The sequence below is a fragment of the Bombyx mandarina genome, chromosome 10, assembly GCF_030267445.1.
Source record: "Bombyx mandarina strain Sakado chromosome 10, ASM3026744v2".
Classification (NCBI taxonomy): Eukaryota; Metazoa; Arthropoda; class Insecta; order Lepidoptera; family Bombycidae; genus Bombyx; species Bombyx mandarina.
In genome coordinates this window covers 11,661,056-11,675,343 of record NC_143217.1, presented here as the reverse complement: position 1 = coordinate 11,675,343, position 14,288 = coordinate 11,661,056, and the positions used below count along the sequence as shown (strand labels likewise).

The 14,288-nt window shown below is 38.8% G+C and overlaps 1 protein-coding gene and 1 long non-coding RNA gene across 3 annotated transcripts in view; one reads left to right on the top strand and one right to left on the bottom strand.

The window, feature by feature from the left end:
- The window catches only part of Rab26 (RAS oncogene family member Rab26), an 81,466-nt gene that overhangs the window by 40,737 nt on the left and 26,441 nt on the right, over positions 1 to 14,288 (bottom strand). The window contains exon 1 of one of the 2 annotated variants that reach the window (XM_089730428.1): positions 2,538 to 2,869. The exons of the other annotated variant lie outside the window; for it this stretch is intronic. The gene's annotated coding sequence lies outside the window, so the exon portion shown is untranslated. Of the gene's footprint in view, positions 1 to 2,537; positions 2,870 to 14,288 lie in introns of those variants that run through there. 2 annotated transcript variants of the gene reach the window in all.
- Positions 9,875 to 14,177, top strand: LOC149502237 (uncharacterized). The gene is made up of 2 exons (XR_016323673.1): positions 9,875 to 11,261; positions 12,157 to 14,177. It is a non-coding gene; the product is annotated as an uncharacterized LOC149502237 (long non-coding RNA).

Sequence of the window (14,288 nt, the reverse complement as noted above, 5' to 3'; positions counted from 1 at the left end):
CGTAGTTCTAAAGATTTAAGCATACATAGGGACAGAGAAAGCGACTTTGTTTTATACTATGTAGTGATAAACTTAAAAACACACATCAAAGGAAAAACGAAATTGTTATTTTTATTTAATTCCGAGCATTTTCATATTTATTTACCTTTTAAACCTTCCCTGGACTTCCACAAATAATTCAAGACCAAAACTAGCCAAATCGTTCTAGCCGTTCTCGAGTTTTAGCGAGACTAACGAACAGCAATTCATTTATATACTTATATACATATATAAGTATAGAAGATTATTATTATTTTTTTGCCAAATTAACAGCGATTTAATTACAGAAAATGAGATGTAAACAAAATTACGATTTATATATAATAAAGCAAAAATCCCTGGAGCGAGCGACTCACACCCACGCAAGTGGCATCTGGTAATAAAAAATCGCTTTATATGTACTACGCCTTGTTAAACAAACGTGGCTTGACAGACTTATGGATCTATGAACAGTTAGTAATTGAACGTTTTGTGAGATCTTGTTGAAAGTGTACTATGGCTCAAAAAAATCCAAGAAAATACAATAGTAATTTAGTTAAATTTCGTCGATATCAGAGGGCGAGATAAACTTTTGTAAGCTTAGGTGCAATCTTCCTTTTTTTTTCGGGCAGATCCCTGATACCCTTTCTGCAATCTGCCTGCTTTGTCTTGAAGCATCATGCATTCCAGTTTGAAGGGTGGGACAGCCACTATACTGTCCTCTTAAGAGATAGATCTTATGTATCAAGGTGGGTGGCAACACTCGTATTGTGATGAACATAGACTCCGGTAACTCCTTAATACCAGGCCAGCCGCAAACCAGTTCACACGTCAATGCCAAGAAAACTTGGGCTACCGATTACATTAACTATATAAAGTACGTATATTTCAATTCATCCAACTTTTAAATTGTCGCACAAAAATAATGTGATCAAATTCGATTTTAGTAATATTATAATTCCTGAAAACCACATTCAAAGTGGCTCAACCGTTCAGTAGATTGGCTTGCACAAAGGCACAGTTACACAATAAACATGTTTCCGATTTTATTATCTCTACAGATAAGCACTGGTTATTATTACAAAGTAGTTTGTAACAAAAATATATATTTTTGGTTTAAAAACTAAAGCAATAAAGCATTTAAATAGCAAGCTGAATGAACATTTAATTTATTTATTTTTATGGTCAGTATGTTAGAGCGAAGTTATAAATTTATTGTTTAGTCATCGGTCTCTGATGCGTGTGATATTTCAGACGTCTGGAAAATCCATTAGAATGACGTTCAAAGATTGCTTTATATTGAAACGAATAAACCTACAAGCTAAGCTAATAAAAGCATGTTAAAAAAAACGAATATATTATATGTACATAATATACACATAATATATAATAATATATACACCGTTGGGAATGTAGAATGGGCCGACATGTAAATTCCCTTATTACCGTAATTACGTGGGTAGGCTTATCCGAGCTCGACACTTCCACTGACGGATAAATGGAGCTGCGATTTGACATTGAATTATTATAAACTAGCGACCCGCCCTCGCTTCGCTTCGGAAACATTAAAACACACATGAAACAAAAAAAATAAAATAAAAAAAAATAAAAAAAAGTAGCCTATGTTCATCAGGGACAATGTCGGCTTCTAATGGAAAAAGAATTTTTCAAATCGGTCCAGTAGTTTCGGAGCCTATTCGAAACAAACAAACAAACAAATCTTTCCTCTTTATAATATTAGTATAGATATTCAGCGTAAATTTACGATATTTTCACATGTTCAGATTTTTAATAAGCCAGAGAAGAATTACTAAAGTTTGGCACGTGAAAAGTAATTGAAATTTACACACTAACAGTACCGGAATTTAACCATCCTATCTATTTCTTGTTGCTAAACAGTTATAAATGCAATTGTTTTTCTAGATACTTGTAACTAAACAGTAGTAATTAGTTCACGGATTTAACATAAAAAGTCTCTCCATGAGCATTTAGGCCTATAAAATACAAATCCAATGAGGTCTTGTCACATTCAATATTAAACGGCCCAAAAGCAATTTTTTCTCGTGTATTGCATGTGCAGGCAACATGTGACATTGAATGCTGAATATTTTAAGCAAAGACATTGACTTCAGCCAGAGATTGAACTAGATCAGCGAAATGATCGGGTGGGTTGTAAGTAGCTCTTTGTAGGCAAGCTAGACAAATCTGTGCTCCTGATTACCAATTTCCGCGCACTACTGGCCGCAAGGGAGGTTGCGTGCATCAGCGCACCCATTAATTAAGTTTTCACTAATTCAGTTTTGTCATTGAATCTATGGTACAAACTACTAATGAACGAGCGATTAGCATGATGGATTTATTGTTTTGGAGGATGCTAACATTGAAATTTAAAAGAACGTGAATAAATATATTAGCTCAATTGTTGATTTTTAACGACGGTTGATGAGTGCTTTCTTGTTTTAAATAACGCAGTTTTCTTCAATATCGTGCATTAAATTTCGCGTACGATTAACACAAACCGAAGCTTAATCCGATTACGTATCCACAGTACAATATTATCGCTAACTTCGCGCGCGATTTGTTAACGTCACGAACAGGGCGACCACCCGTCCTGACGTCCTGTGCAGACTGACGGGACTGCTCGTCACTGCTGGAGCGTGGCTCTCCGGGAATTCCACCCCCTCTCGGCGCTCCCGTCTCTTTGGATATGACATTGAGCCACAATTTGTACCTTGCCAAATTAGATGCGGTTTACACGAACGTTTCAGAAAATAGAATCAAAATTGAGCATGATTGTGTTCCTTATTAGCAATGTTTCCACTTTAATGATTTCCTTTCCCCGCGTCTCAATTCAAATTTCCCCTTCACAGGGCTTTTTTCCCCTCAAAAACTTTTCTGCTGTAGTTTTTACTTTTGGCCCTAGTGTAGTAACGCTAATCCACGGTAGAGTCCATAAAAAAATAGATCCGAAATTTACCGCAATATTTTAAGCTAGATTTTACCCATGATTTCCCGTAATTTCCCCTTTTAATGTCTTCGCCCTTTTCTCACCCTATGGACCCTAATTTCCCCTCAAATGGGGAATTTCCCCTCATTGTGGAAACACTGCTTATTAGTGTCGGGTTTGTAAAACGGGAATAAGAGAAGACAAAAGTCAGCTTCTAGAGATTTCGCGAATAACTAACAAGGCTTGTTATTTCATTGTTTCTGTATTAAATATCATTAATAAGTTCGAATGAGAAGGGCTTAATGGATCCATTTAGTTAAAACGCGATTGGAAATCACGCTAACAAATAGCTTTGGACAATAATGTAAATATTTTTCGTCCTTCTAGCACAAAGAGGCTTTTTTGGTACTATAAAAGATAATGTGCGTCCAATCGTATTATCCGACATTAAAAACAGGCGTGACCGGTCCAGGAAAACGAGCGAGACGTGATTTAGGTAAGTGAAAATACAAACGGACGCTTAATCTCTAACGAGACTATCTATATTTGTTGTGAGCCCCTGTTAGTTTAGGAAAGTTTAAGTTATTGTTTAAATTTTAACGTAGTGTGGCAGTTTTATTGTGATTGTATAATTTTTTTAAAGTTGATAGTAATTCGCAACTCCGATTAGCGAGTCGCGATTCCGACCCGGTGCTAGCTAGAGCAGATATTAGCGAGTTCTCTCAGACTGAGCTCGTGAGCTAGCCCATCATAAAGGTAAGCCAGAATAGCCCCTCGAAGCTACTGGTAGGCTTACTGGTGGTAGAACCTCTTGTCAGTCCGCGCGGGTAGGTACCATCACCCTGCCTATTTCAACCGTGAAGCAGTAATGCGTTTCGGTTCGAAGGGTGGGGCAGCCGTTGTAACTATATTAAGACCTTAGAACTCATATCTTAAGGTGGGTGGTGGCATTTACGTTATAGATGTCTATGGGCTCCGGTAACTACTTAACACTTGGTGGGCTGTGAGCTCGTCCACCCATCTAGGCATTAAAAAAATGGTAGGTAGGCAAAAAAAGGTGATTTGTCGATAATCGCTCGTTTGTGACATACTAAACATTCTGCCGCGAAACAAAATTGCTTTCCGGTCTCAACGTGAATAAGAAATAAATAACGTCAAAATTTATAGGATTAATAGATTATTAATCAGAATATTTCCTTATCAAAAATGGTATTTTATAATTAAATTTCGTATCTATTAAAACATCCTAAAAGCCGGAGATCTCTATGGCTACAAATTTATCTCTAAAATGAACGGTGATTTCGTCGAAATGTTCATCAAGCTCTATTTGAAAATAAAATTAATGATAAAGTATCTATGATATAAACGGGTTTCCGAGGGTCGCTTTGATGGCTCTCAACTAAATCGAATACCTTTAGAAGTACCTGTAAAATGTTAAAAAATAGGTCGAAATGAATTGATTTAATTATTCAATTAATTGGTATTGATTTTGGAGGGGAGTCGAAGCTGACTACCGCGTTTGGTTGGTTTTATACGACTATGCTATTTTAAACAAAACTGCGAGCAGGCGAAAACGTTCACAAATAAATAATAGTTTAAAAAAAACTAATAAACTACGCTTTTATAGAAAATCCAACAAATAAATAGAAAATAAATTTGAATTAAAAATAGTGTAAGAAAAAATTATTTTATTGTAAAAAAGCGTGGGGTGCATGATATGAGTAGTTATTCATAAAATAACTACTTATACCATGCAACCCACGCACCTATTTTTTTTTTTTTTTTAAATAGGATAATAGATTTTCTATGAAAGCGTATTTTGTTAGTTTTTTTAAACTATTATTTATTTTTCATTTTTTAGTTGAATTTCAATTTTTTTATTTTTTTTTAATATTGAATTGCCTTCGGTCCTTAATTAAGTATACCAAATTTCGAGTTAATCCGGCGTTTGAAGGGGGTCAAAATCGTGTTCAAAGATTCCGTTACAAACATACATTCATACGTCTGAAGCTAATAAAAGCGTATTAAAAATATTGTCTAGAGTTGGGTTAATATGGATTTTAGGGCCGCCGTACCGCGGAGACCGACGTCGTTGGTCGTCGACTATCGCCTCGACGACCCGTCGATCGGGCGTCCTCGGGGTGGCGCCGCGTGTCTGGTTGTAGTGTTGACCGCGGGAACCCCCCTACTCTGTCCAGGTTCTGACCCCGGACGGAGATCGGACGTCGGGTGTAAGAGTGCAGGGGAGTCGTTTAGTGGGTGGGCCCTAAAATCCTTGGGCCCGCGATCTGCTCTCAACACCTGCAGATCGTTAAGTCTCACATACCCCGCGCGCCCCCTTGGCGCGGGGACCTCGTAGGAGGTTCGGCCCTCGGCCCGAAAAAAAAAAAAAATGGATTTAATGCGTGAAAAGACGAAGGCAGCAAACGTTTGAGCAGATCTTGTTAAATTACAATCTCGTTGCTTATCGAGTCTCGTTTCTTAATTCGTCGTGGCCTAAAGGACAAGAGGTCCGGTGCATTCGTATCTAGCGAAGTAACGGTGTTCGAATCCCGCAAGCAGGTACCAATTTTTCTAATGAAATACGTACTTCACAAATGTTCACGACTCATTTGCACGGGGCACGAATAACATCGCGTAATAAAAATCAAACCCGTAAAATTATAATTTGCATAATTACTGGTGGTAGGACCTCTTGTGAGTCCGCATGGGTAAGTACTACCGCCCTGTCTATATCTGCCGTGAAGCAGTAATGCGTTTCGGTTTGAAGAGTGGGGCAGCCGTTGTAACTATACTGAGACTTTAGAACTCATATCTCACGGTGGGTGGCGGCATTTACGTTGTAGATGTCTATGGGCTCCGTTAATCACTTAATATCAGGTGGGCTGTGAGCTAATCCACCCCTCTACGCAATAAAAAAATATTCTATGTAATATCAAATAATTAATTACCTAAACTCTTTGTGCGTGCATTGAATATTTAAACAAATATGTATGAGTAAGAAGTGTCTGCTATAACATTTCTAATCATCCTTTCCAATTTTTTAAGAACATTAATATTTGTTTTAATTATTATTATACCTAAGTGTAATAGTTTCTGTGTTTTCGTTTTCGTAACGATTCTTGTATATGTGATGAGCCCCAAGGGTGTTTTTGTATTATCATATATTCACGTTCGCGGCTCTAGATCCAAGTTTGTTTAGGATCCTTAAAACGTAATTAATTAATCGCGCAAATACCAAGAAAATTCATGTTTTGCGGTCGTATTTAATATTATGAGGTGAACTCTGTAATTATATTACCCTAATACTGAGATGAGACGTGCCTCCATAATGAAGCCTACTACAAAAGAGTAATTGCCATCAGACTATAGGAGCGCTAAATTACGTGAGTTTATGTAGATTTTCAACGTAATTGGGACTGGTTAGTTTTTGAATTTAAACGTTTGTAAGTTAGTTTTGTACGGTTTCAATTAAAACATTTTATGAAGATCAAAACCCGCAAAATTATAATTTGCGTAATTACTGGTGGTAGGACCTCTTGTGAGTCCGCCCGGGTAGGAACCACCGCCCTGCTTATTTCTGCCGTGAAGCAGTAATGCGTTTCGGTTTGAAGGGTGGGGTAACCGTTGTAACTATACTTGAGACCTTAGAACTTATATCTCACGGTGGGTGGCGCATTAACGTTATAGATGTCTATGGGATCTAGTAACCACTTAGTACCAGGTGGGCTGTGAGCTCGTCCAACCAACTAGGCAATAAAAAAAAATGATCGATTGAATTTGTGATATAATGTGAATACTAAAACGCATGTATACGAATACGTGCTAATACTATAGAAATGGTAGTCTGTATTATATTTCTAATGTAATTAAGTTTACTGTGAGAATTATGAGTACAGCGAAGGAGATAAGAAACTAACCTTCGACTTCCTTAAGACGAAAAGGTTTTCGAAAGACAAAGACGTATAATTTAATGATATTCTAAAAATTCAATGGAATTCACAATTAAATAAAAAAAAAAAAATTCATTTAATTCAGACCCTCTTAAGACCATATGTTGTAAGTAGAATAATACTTAGAACTAAAAAATTATTAAAAAAAAAAAAAAAAATTATTAAAAAATTCTTGTTCAAAAATGTTCAGATTTTTTTTTGCATGTCACCTTTTTGTACCATACATTTTCTTTTGTAAAATAGTAGAAAAAAAGTTCATTTCATTTTACATAAGCACATTGGTAACCAATAGAGTGACCACTCGACAGGGGGTGTTTGCGACTCGGTTGACCGCCTTAGCGTAATGCACGTTGGGGGAAAGCTAGGGTTGAGTGTTATCGATCATTTAAAGGCCTCCGAAAACTTGAAATTCAATTTATATTCGCATTATCAACAGTGCTTCATCGATTTTGAATAATATTACTTGAATAGGCCACAAAAGGCGTAAAATTACATAAAACGTTTATACAAATTACAAACAAACAAACCTTTTTTTTCGTTTTAAAAATTAAATTCATCCATTAACTTTTTTGTTTTTTCCTACATGATCATTAGTAGCCTAAGGGGCTATTATAACTTCACGAGGACCAGTAAGTGAGGTCACAGGCTCAACCTGAGAGAATTGCTAACACTAGCCTTAGCAAGAGCAGTGCTTCGCTGAATCCACTACCGGATCGGAATCGCGACTCACTGAAAAGATCCGGCGCGAAATTCAGCGGGTTGGCCAAAATTTGGTAAATATGCACTCAAAATTAGGGACTTAAAATCCAAGGAATTTAAGGTACTAATAACATATGATTGTTAGTTTTGATGAAAACTAAAGATTACTTTTTCATTATTCGCTTATTTGAAAATTACCTGGTAACCCTGGCCGCCCACTCCGGGGTGCTTCGCTTTATTGAAACGGGCGTTAACGGTTCATCGGGTTTTTGTCATCGCCTGACGCTCAATGAACAATGGATACCTAAGCCTAATTTCTAATAGTCCCATTAACCCTTTGACTATTGAGCGCAAAATTGAAACCTAGTTAACCTGTTACTGTTTTAATTTAAAAAAAACTAGCAACTTGGTCTGATGCTTCGAATACTACTTATAGACTTTCTAGCTACAAATAATAAAGATGTTACAGTTATTTAATGTTATTTAACATTCGAATATGGTATTTCTAATATTATCCATAATATAAAACAAAAAATGATAATATGTAAGTATATTTGTTTTATATATACGTGAATCATTCATCCAATTGTTATGAAATTTAGTACAGTTGTAGTTAGCTTTCTAAGAAAGGTTTCTCTCGTAAAACCACCAATGTAGGATGGATAGGGCACAATTTAAAGAAGTCAATGTTTTTTTGCATGAGAAAGTTTCGTGTTTGACTATCGCTAATTGTAACATTAGTGTTAATCACCTATCAGCAGAGCGTGACCGGTTGTCATTAGTATTTATAAAGTTATTTACTGCCGTAAATGTTTTTTTTTCTGTACATAATAAGAATTAATAAGTACCTTAAGGTATGGCAGTGTATTTGGTTTACGGTTTCAACGTCACAAAGATTCCACTCAGTTAACCACCTTTTTAATGAAATTTGGGAAATTTTTATGTTTTATTTTTTTATTGCTTAGGTGGATGGACGAGCTCACAGCCCACCTGATGTTAAGTGGTTACTGGAGCCCATAGACATCTACAACGTAAATGCGCCAACCACCTTGAGATATAAGTTCTAAGGTCTCAGTATTGTTACAACGGCTGCCCCACCCTTTAAACCGAAACGCATTACTGCTTCACGGCAGAAATAGGCATGGCGGTGGTACCTACCCGCCCGGACTCACAAGAGGTCCTACCACCAGTAATTACGCAAATGATAATTTTGCGGGTTTCATTTTTATTACACGATGTTATTCGTTCACCGTGGAAATCAATTGTGAACAGTTGTTGGGTACGTATTTCATTAGAAACATTGCCTGAGATTCGAACATCGGTGCATCGCTCAACACGAATGCACCGGTCGTCTTATCCGTTAGGCCACGACGATTTCAGATGTTTTATTGTTTCAAGTACTTTATCTGTGGTTAATTTGTTTTCTTCGGCGAGTATATGCCAAGGCACCTTGGAGATTTAGTACCGCCGCATTGATCGATTTAGAATCTCATTCTGTGATTGGCAAAAGGATTTTAAAAGGTAAAACACAAAAGAATGATCCGTCGTTTTTACTTTAGCATTTCGCGATATAAAATAGCTTACAAGTCAAAATTACCTAAAATAAAGACGTAAAATTCGTTGAACTGACAATTTTACCGAACTATTTTCTTGACCTTTTTTGTTGGATTAGATTATACATACAAAACTATACCGTGAAGTCTGGCCTAGCGTGATAAGAAGCGTACTTTACTCTGTATGTGTTGCCCGCAAGTGACTTTGAATAATAAACATTCCTTTTATACTCTAAAACGGATTCCAACTAAAACTTAGTTAAAATATCAGTTTTATTTGCGCTCCTAGATTTTTCATATTCGTTTCTCGTGAAATGAGTTCACGAAGCCGCTGTATTGACTCGGCAATTTAATAGTTTTTTTAATAAACATGACTTCTCTGTCTCTTTAAATAAAGTTTGAATAGTAAAACAATTTGATGTTTCTGCTTCAAACTCGGAGTGATTTAAGTTTCAAAGAAAAATAACAATTCAACAAAAACGAACGGTCTAGCCAAAATCATGATATTAAACTGTGGTACGGATTCCTAGCAATTCCGAATTACAATTTTTGACAGTGATCTTCTTGATCACTGTTTAGCGGATGTTATGTTAAATTAGCATCCAGATATTTTGAGGAAACACCCCTTGAGTATCCCAATGAGAAAATTTTGGAATGATGAAACGGACGAAAATATTACAATTCTGTATTATACTTGACGGCGTTAACGATATTTCTGTTTAGCACGTGCAATAGGAGTGACTCACACAAGCCAGGTGCGCCGGCCGTGTCGTTCGACTCACAAACAACAGGTGCAACAGAAGTGACTCATAAATAAGCCAGCTGCGCCGGCCAGTATAAAAAGGCTGTACGTGCCTCGCAATGAACATTCGTTCGACTGCGTTTGCCCGGTGCACTTACTATATCGTTGTTACGTTGTGTGATTCAGTGACTGTTGTACGTACTGGTTAAAGTTGGACAAGTGTTAAAGTGAATTGTCAAGTTAACATATTGTTGATTAAATCAGAAACCAAAGGTGACTTCGTTTTACTTGGTGTTCAACAAGATAATATCTACCCTCAAGCTTACATCAGAAGTGGGATCAGGACTCTACTCTCACTGGCGTGACGTGTTTGAACATGTTCGAAGTACAGCAAAAAAAACATGATGCAGATCAGAATACTAGTAGTGGTACGCCACAAGAGCGTGAATGCAGCATACGTAAGTCGTGTAATAACGTCTCTGTTACCTCGATGGAAGATCTGAGCCACGAAGAAATCGTCACATCTTACGTTCTGGCTCATGTTGCCCAGTTTGACTGTCGACTTCATCACATGGCATTTACTAACGGAAATACAACACGTAACAAGCTATTGCAAGAAATTAAGGCAAGTACAAATCTCAAGTGAAACTTCGATCGCAATAATGGATCTGTCATGACGAGTGGGTAGTTCCGACACGAATCGTTTTTAAGCCAATGACTACTGCTAGAGTTACATGGCACTAGTACAGTAAACCAGGACATGAGACTGTGAATTGTCGCTGAAATTTTAGAATCTACTCGATTCAATACCAATAACACTACACGTTCGATGACTTCGGGCTCCAGCAAGCAAGCAAGCCAAGTTTCCGTGGGGAAGAAAAATTGACACATCTGAAGTCGTCGTGACCTGTAAGATAAGACGTCCGGTGCGTTCATGTCTGGCGATGCGGCGGTGTTCGGGTTCCGCTGGCGGATGCAGGTTTTTCCGGTGAAGTGCGTGCTTGACATGTGTTCGCGGTTGGCTTCCTTAGTGTGGGAGTAACATCGTGTAAGAGAGATGGAACCCGTAAAATTGTAGTTTGCGTGGTGGCTGGTAAGATTTGTTGCGGTAAGAAGTTTGCATGGTGGTAAAATGTCTTGTGAGTCTGCACAGGTAGCCGGAGGTGAGACTTCCGCGGTCGCGGCCCACCCAGTCCGCGAGAACCGGGCAGATCGCCTCGACGGTACGGAGGCCGGCCGACGGGTCCGCCAAACGACGAGACCACGCCTCCAGCACGGACTGCCGATATTGGAGCCCCCGCGCTCCGGCTGCACTTGCGCTAGGGCGCGCCGCCTCGTAAGAGACTGAGGTATCATTGAATAACTCTGACTGCAATCGCGCGCTGCCGGCGTCGCAGCGCGGCGACGTTCTCGTGGGTAAGGACGTGGCACCAGACGGGTGCTCCGTATAGTGCCATCGACCGCACGGGTACCATCACCCTGCCTATTTCTGCCGTGAAGCAGTGGTGTATTTCGGTTTGAAGGGTGGGGCAGCGGTTGTAACTATACTGAGACCTTAGAACTTCTATCTCAAGGTGTGTGGTGCGTTTACGCTGTGGATGTCTATGGTGACCACTTAACACAAGGTGGGCTGTGAGCTCGTCCACACATTAATACGAAGAGCATAATCAAACGAAATTAGATACGAAGTTTAAAGGGCCGTTTAAAGTAGTTGAAGTATTGGATGGAGTCGATTTAATTTTGACTCTCACACATTCGCTTAAGGCTCGAGCTGCTACTTGCCTCGCAAAAATACAGCCTGGTAAGATATCCTGGCCTACTATTAAAGAGATGCTGACAAAATTATCTAATGATGCAAGACCACTTCGACCTGGTTATTAAATTTGAAATGGAAAGCAAAAAGGGACCAGCTGAAGCCGGTATCCGGCTATGGCAACTTATAAAGAAGATTCCCGACGCTAATGTGCCAGAACAAATAGCCACCGGATTTGTTATATCAATACTGTCGCAGTGTGATGAAAGAATCCGTCGGGAATTGAACTCTGTCGTTATTACCACAAAAAATCGTCTATTTCACACATTACGTGGCTTTACCCTCAAAAGAAAAAACGAAGATCCTGATAAAGAACCAAAACGCTCTCGAAGTTTTTTTCCGTGGAAGCTGCCATTTCTGCGGAAAACCTGGGCATCGTGCCGAAGGGTGTTGCGACAGATACTGCTCTCAAACTTTTTTCGATATTCCAGCAAAATCTGAACAACCTCCTCATCCGTGGGCGCCCGGCTCTCGCCTGCAAGTCAGCTGTTACGTGTGCGGTGATGCGAGTCATGTAGCTTCTGGGTGTTCCATGCGCTACAAGAAGAAAAACGACACTGCTCCAGGTGCTGTGGCAGGTGCAACCAGAGACGTCAACGTGTGTTCCAGAGCTTCAGTGTGTTACAGATAAGTGGTTTTGGCTTCCCCTTTATGTTCCATTCAGGGTCAGAATGTAGTCTTATAAAACAAAGTCATAGTAATTTATTCAATGGTAAGCGGTTTCATGAACAAGTCACTCTTTGATCTGAAAGTAACTTAGACCAATCATGATGGTAAGAGCACTTAGGGGATATTCAACTCGCCCTTAATAGTGCACGTTGTCGAGTAACAGGGTTTACTCCAATAGAATAGACGTTTGCCGTTTAGGGTAGTTCACTTGAAATATCTTAAAGTTTCAACAGAGTGATAATCCCTCTAGATTAGATCTTGATTTAGCACGGTCGAAGACCGGCGAAAACATAAAAAAAGGGCACAAACAGAAGCTTGGTTTAGTCGAGGCAAAGCTAAAGTCAACCTCTTTTCCGCTGGGGATTTTGTTTTCGTAAGTTGACCGAAAATGTAAAGGTCCCTTCAACATTACTGCAGTTTTGGAAAACGATAGGTATAAATTGAGACATGTAAATAGTTCTAATAGAGTGTACAAATTTCCCCATGAAAACTTACGTGAAATACCTCGAGGCCCGTCAGGCCTACTAGAAATTTCTGAAAATTATAGTGACGATGACGTGACGGCGTACACAGATGGGTTAATTAATCTTGTTCATGAAACTGATCTTAATGATGACGACTCTATCACTGACAATAGAAGCGACATTTTTATCCGCAAATAGCGATACTATGTCTGTGGGTGGTGATACAATGTCTGTTAGGTCAGGCACCTCGGGTGCAGGTGTTGGAAATGTAGAAAACGATGGTCGGTCTCGCACTATTTCTGAAGAAAGTCCGTATAAATGTTCTAGTCTAAGAAATGTTTCAACAAATGCTACCGTACACGCAGAGTGAAAAAAAAGAGAGAAAAAAAAGAAAAAAAAAAAGAAAATTAAAAAAAAGAATTGTAAGTCATTGAAGGGTGTATCCGGTCCAATGACTTGGCTAAAGGGATGTTAATCCGGACTAGCAAAAAAAAAAAAAAAAAAGAGAAAAAAAATGTAGGTCGTTGAAGGGTGTATCCGGTCCAACGACTTGGCTAAAGGGATGTTGATCCGGACTAGCAAAGAAAAAAAAAAAAAAAAGAAAAAAAAAGTGTGAAGTCATTGAAGGGTCTGTCCGGTCCAATGGCTTGGCTATAGGGATTTTCATCCGGACTAGCCACAACAATTAGCTACAGGGATTGCGATCCGGTCTAGCATTATTCGGTCCAATTCGAAAAACTGAAGAGATAAAGTTAAAAGGGACATACTTACATACCTGAAGAGTTTTAAATGAACTGACCCAGGTATATAAGCAGTCAGTATTTATAGCCAGTATAGGATTTTCTGAAGAATTATGCGAACCGAACCGTACTAGATTGTTAATATCATAGACCACGTTTTAAGTTGCATACGTTAATGTCAGGATGAACGAACACGTTTGTTGTTCACAGACATACCATAAGAATGCGCGCACGAGGACGAGCGCACGTCAGTATGGCCGTGACGGCGTTAACGATATTTCTGTTTAGCACGTGCAATAGGAGTGACTCACACAAGCCAGGTGCGCCGGCCGTGTCGTTCGACTCACAAACAACAGGTGCAACAGAAGTGACTCATAAATAAGCCAGCTGCGCCGGCCAGTATAAAAAGGCTGTACGTGCCTCGCAATGAACATTCGTTCGACTGCGTTTGCCCGGTGCACTTACTATATCGTTGTTACGTTGTGTGATTCAGTGACTGTTGTACGTACTGGTTAAAGTTGGACAAGTGTTAAAGTGAATTGTCAAGTTAACATATTGTTGATTAAATCAGAAACCAAAGGTGACTTCGTTTTACTTGGTGTTCAACAAGATAATATCTACCCTCAAGCTTACATACTTATGTTTGTCATTGTAAATATCCTCTTCAAATTACAAAAGCAACACACACTA